Genomic DNA, 6102 nt, shown 5'->3' with positions numbered 1-6102 from the left:
TTTTCCAACCATGCAGTATCAAGTCCACCTCATAGCCAGACTCAGGAATGGCCAAGTGGGTAACATTCTCTTTCAAAGGAACATAATGGGGAAACTGAGCCAGGAGGATCCCATCTTAGACTGAGGCTAATATTGTCCTCTGAGCTTTTCCCGATGCTGACTTCCCACCAGTATCACATTCTTTGAGTAGCTTGTGGTATTTCTCTCAAGATGATAGATTATTGATTATCCATGGATTATGATCCATCAGACAACTCAAAATAAAATCCTATGAGCTTTTACCTCAAATAGCAAGTTTTAATAATCACAGCTTAGGAAAAACTTTTCTAGGATTTATATCTCACACTTAAATTTATCCTAATGTAAAAAGCCAATCATTAGAGATTTCTATACACTTGCAAATTCTCAGCAAGCCATACATAACCCAAGCAAGCTTTTTGGCTAGTTTACACATTAAAACAATAATCAACAATAGCTAAATTATTTTAGGGGTAACCAAATTATGAAAAGTTGCTTGACATAACTGATACAGAAAGTTCACCAATTTGAAACTTGAAACAAACCCATTACCAATCAGGTGACTTCAGTTTTGTTAAATGCATTTCCAAATTACTTTACACAGAGAATCAACATCTCATCGTTAACAATTAAAACTACAAATTTAAAGGAGCATGCTTACCCAAGTTCAGAGGCCAGCTTCTTTACCTTGAGCATGTTGTGCTGAACCTGGGTGATGCTTCCAGGCAAAGGTTGCCTTAGAGCCCAAGGGCATTGCCAGGGGGGCCCATGCTGTAGCTGCTGCCCCTCCCCTCTCCTTCCCTTCCCCAGGTAGGGGAGGGCAAAATCAAAAGTGAGGGGTAAAGGGTGAAACTCTCTTCTTCTATGAGAAGGGTTAACAGATACCCTCTTGACTCAAGCGAAGGGAGTGGGAGAAAAGAGCGACCAGGGTTATAAGGAGGAGTTCTAAACTCCTTAATGATCAATCACAAAACCTCCAGAATCCGCCAAGATAATTTTAGCTGTTCTAACTTTTCCCTATAACCTCCATGAAGGAGGATTCAGAGGTGCAGAGGGAAGGGAGTAAGTAAGTAAGCCTCAGGGAACCAAAAAGCAACTGCAGTTTTCCCCAATTCCCTAGCACCGAGGAAATTAACAGAAGTGAGTATATACTTCCAGATAGGGTGTCCGTCCTTGTGCTCTATGCTGTAGAAGGTGTACCCAGGTCCATGGCCTTGAACTGACCCAGTGGACTGAGAGCCTGAGAGCGTCAGGCCAAGTGCAAGACAGCCTCCTAACTGTCTACCCGAAAAGCACCTCCAAGCCTTGGTGCTTGGAGAGTGACCCCAACTGCAGAGCAAGAAAGGAGGGAGGGGAGGCTTGCATACCTTCCAGTCTTGGCTGGAGAAGAACTTGGGGTTAGGCAGTTTCCCCGTATAGGCCACCAAAATGATGCAGTTTAGGGGTTCAGGGGTGCTGGGACCCCAATATCACAACATGTGGCTCCTGCCCGAAAGAATTCGAGCCAAGCCTTCTTTCAGCCAAAGACAAGGTTTATTAGGACATCCGTCGTATTGGGCAGACTCTTAAGGAGTCTGAACATTAGTAAACTATTGGCTAGATTTTAGGAATCTGAGCAGTGGCTGGATTATAAGAATTCCAGCCTGGGCTGCAACAGCCCGCAGGCAGGGTGGAGCAGGGGCAGCCACCTGGGCCAGCTGAGCTGAATGATGCGCCGCAGGGTGTATTACACCCAACACAGGGTATGAGTCCCAGTGATTGTGTGAGGATGGATGCCTCAAGTCACCCCGCTTTGTTCACGTACAAAGAGAGAGAGAAGGGCTTCTTGTAGTCGGGAGTCCTAGAGCTGATGGATGCCAGTGCTTTCTTCAGTTCCGCGAGAGCTGTGCGACGTTCAGGCTCAAGATGAAAAGGTTCAGGAATCGGTTCTTCCTTCAAAGCCACGAGATGCTGAGTTATTTCACCAAACGCTGGAATCCACTGACAGCAGTATCCTTCGCCTCCTAAAATGGCACATGCCTGCTCTTAGGAAGGGACAGTTGCTGAGTCATCTTGGTGTACTTCTGAGAGACAGAACGCATTCTAGCAGACGGGACAAAGCCAAGCCATTCTACCTGAGGCTTGTGCCAGAGCACCTTGGATCTGGACACCTTGTGTCAACAGTGAGGGAGCTGGAGGAGAAGATGACCACTATCCCTCTGGCAGATGTCAGCAGTGGGTGAGGTCATCATATATTGGGCTCAACCTGAGTCTGTGAAGACAGTAGAGGTCTAAATCTTGCTGTAAAATTTGAGAGAATAGAGTAGGAGACTCAACATACAGAGCCTTGAGGCAAATAAGTCCAGGTCCACTGCTAATTATTCCAGGTGATTTCGATGGTGTGTCTGGATTCCCGACTTAAAGGAACACTGAAAAGTGCAGCACACAGACCTATTACTGTAAAACAGGTGGCTTGACCCTGGGCAAGTCACTTAACCCCAATTGCTTAAAAAAAACAAAACAAAACAAACAAAAAAAACCAGGTGGCGTCAAGGAGAATTGTGGCAGGGTTGGCACCACGCGATACCTTGATATAACATGCATTGATGACACATAAATATTGAATAAGCCCGTTAACAGGTTTTCTATCAGGGCCTGGTCTAGGTTTCTTAACAGGCAGTATGGCGGGATTGCAGGGACCACAATCCTTTGTTCTATTAAAGAGTTAATGTTGGAGGCAAGGCTCTTAATGGCCTCCTTAGTCAGGGGATACTGAGGCACTGATGGTGGCAGCTCCCCTTTGGTAGCAATGGTGACCAGGACAGCTGACTTTCAAAGGCCCACATCAGTGGGAGGAGTAGACTACAAAGAACCCAGGATATCATGGAGAGTATTTGGGCTGCTGCCATGCTCATCTTGAGGAAAAAGTGAAAGAAGCTCATCCTTAGGGAAATCATTGAAAAAATCCATCAATAATGGAAATAAGGAGGTTGGATTATCTGGCAATTGCTGGTTTAACATACTATCTGGAAGACATGGAATAGGGATACTAAATTTACCCGAGATCTCTTCCCAGAGGGTCAGTAGATGCATTAGGTGCCCATAAGAAGGGATGCAGAACAGAAGGGAGCCCACTGTCGCCTCCTGTGGGGAAGGGGGAGGGGAACCTCCTGGGCTGTGCCCCCACTATTTTTATAGACTGAATAATGGTGCAATCAGAGCACAGTTTTTTAATTAGGATGGAATAAGTGGCTGCAGCATCAATAAGGCAAACATATGAGACGCCTGTGATTATCAGAGCAATGTTTGGTTCTCCAGTGAGGGAAGAGGCAGAGGGGGAGACAATAGGAGCAGGGTATTAGATGTGAAAATACTGTTCCCTGCCTCTGCCCGCATCTTCATGCTCAGAGGTTTTCCTGTTGTTCAAACTCTGTCATTTTGCTCTAGGACCCCTCCACACCCTTCTATTTGATTTAAGCACTGCCAGAATCTGACCCCTCTTTGCGGAGCAAAATTTATCTCTGAGGCCAATTTAGGTCTCGCCTTGGGTTCCAGTAACCTAAGGGCCCCATAGGTCCCGCCTTTCCATCATGGCGGCCCTAGCAAAGTGCCCTCTCTTTCCACAATAAAAACAGCGCTCTTTAAACATGACCTTTATTGAGGTGCTAAGTGAACAGAGGCTGAAATGGAGGTGGTGCAGGTCCAGAAGTCCAGAGGCTGCCAGGAGAGGCTTAGGCTGGTCCTTGTGTTTGGGCATTGGTGCTTTCCCCTCTGGATCGTCTCATCTGGCATCTCACCACTCTCGGGTTCAATTATCATCTCTGTGAAGGTATGTCCAGTCCTAACCTCTCTGAAGACCCTGGGTCCCACATCACCAACACTCTCTTGGATATCTCAAGCTGGATGGCCTGTGGACATCTACACTCATCCAAATGGAGCTCTTTGTCTCCCTGTGACCCCGCTTCTAACTTCTCTAATACTGTGGAGGGCAATCATTGCAGTCCTCATTCTCCCTCACCTGCCCAAAATGTGGCCCAAAGCAGTCATTTCTGCCGTCACAACAAACCTCCTGTATGTCCCCTTTCTTCTCCTCACACAACTGCCATATGCATTCTGGCCCTCCTCACCTCTCACCTGGACTTTGGCAAAAAACTTCCAATCTGTCTTCCCACCTGGTCTTTCCAGCTCTAGTGCCCCCTACCCTCAACTGCCCAGGTGATTTTCCTAAAGCTCAGGTCTGACCATGTCAACCCCCCCCCCAAAAAAAATGTCTCTCTATGACTTCCAGGGACAAATGAAAACTCCTTTGTTTGGTCTTTAGAGCTGTCCATAGCCTGGCTCCTCTCTACCTCTTAAGTCTTCTCAAACTACACTTCAGACATTCCGTGATCCACCAGGACGTCTGCGTGTTGTTCACTCAATCTCCTACCTCCATACCTTTGCACTGCCTGTCCCCAGGCAGGGGAAGTTCTTCCCCCTCATGTCCACCTCTTAGTTTCTCTGCCTCCCTCCAGGATGCTCAAAACCCAGCTCCTTGTGCTGGAGGAACTGGCATTGTGTAACCGAGATATAGGCGGGATACACTGGAGATAATCGATTGAATAAAGGGAGACCGGAAAGGCTCTCGTAGGAGATGGGATTTTAGCTGGGAGGGGAAACTGGGAGGCAGGGATGGGGAAGGAGGGTGTCCCAGACCTGGGGGCAGGCAGAGAAAAGGCTCAGAATTGGGGGATTTTACCTCTCTTTGTATCCCCCCTGCTTTGCACAGTGCCTCTCCCATAGTAATCTTAAATGCTTGCTGCCTGCCTGCCTGGTACAGATGGTCCTCTGGGAGAACATTGCTGGGTGCTTACCTCCCTCCTGCAATCAGGGTTCTGAAGAACCTTTCCCTTGGCAAGTCCACTCTGCTTCCTCCGAGGTCCCGTCCGCTCCCTTCCTTGCACAGCTAAGTACTTTCAGAGAAACTTCACCCCTGCCTGTTCTCCCCTGGGAGCGTTCCCATCTTTGGCCCCTCCGTGCAGCAGGGTCTCTTCCCCCACCTCTTTCCTGCCCCTGCCCTCTGGAAGGGGCACCAGGCTGGCCTGTTCTTTGTCCTCAGACTTCTTGTGTATCTAGACACACCCAGCCTAAACCTCTCCTGGCAGCCTCTGGACTTCTGGACCTGCACCACCTCCTTTTCAGCCTCTGTTCACTTAGCACCTCAATAAAGGTCATGAGCGCTGTTTTTATTGTGGAAAGAGAGAGCACTTTGCTAGGGCCGCCATGATGGAAAGGCGGGACCTATGGGGCCCTTAGGTTACTGGAACCCAAGGCGAGACCTAAATTGGCCTCAGAGATAAATTTTGCTCCGCAAAGAGGGGTCTGATTCTGGCAGTGCTTAAATCAAATAGAAGGGTGTGGAGGGGTCCTAGAGCAAAATGACAGTTTGAACAACAGGAAAACCTCTGAGCATGAAGATGCGGGCAGAGGCAGGGAACAGTATTTTCACATCTAATACCCTGTCTAGTCAGACAGGAGCATGTCATGGGCCTCAGGTGGCCCACAGCACTCTGGCCAGAAGCCAAAACCAGTTAAAATGTAATTGGGAAACATTTAACAAAATAAATAAAAACACAATACAATAAAGATAACATCACATTTTACAACTAAGTTAGTCTGCAGTGGGCAGCCCGCAGGAATCCTTATGTACAGATTAGCGGCTTCTTTTCTGTTGGAGTACATCCAGCTGACGGCCTCTTCTGGAATCTGTCTCCTCCCTTGTTTTCCATGACTTTGGACTGGCTTTTATTTTACTACCCTGCCTGGGTTGTGCCATCCACCCACCCAGGTCTTCTCACTGTTCCTCACCCTCGACACAACATCTTCCAGCTCTGTGCTGTCCTCCTGGCTCTCCTCCAGGTCTGGAATGTTCTCTTTCCTCTCCTCCACCTTCTGGTTTCCCTGGCTGCCTTCATGACCCACCTCAAACCCTACCTTCTCCAGGAAGTCTTTCTTTTCTTGGTCCTTCCCCTGCCCTACTGCCAGTGCCTCTGAGACAACCTTGCATTGATTTTACACACACACACACACACACACACACACACACACACACACACACACACACAC

The sequence above is a fragment of the Vombatus ursinus genome, unplaced genomic scaffold, assembly GCF_900497805.2.
Source record: "Vombatus ursinus unplaced genomic scaffold, bare-nosed wombat genome assembly UNPS02011369.1, whole genome shotgun sequence".
Lineage (NCBI taxonomy): Eukaryota > Metazoa > Chordata > Mammalia > Diprotodontia > Vombatidae > Vombatus > Vombatus ursinus.
The sequence above is the reverse complement of the archived record's forward strand: the minus strand, read 5'-3'. Positions refer to the sequence as shown.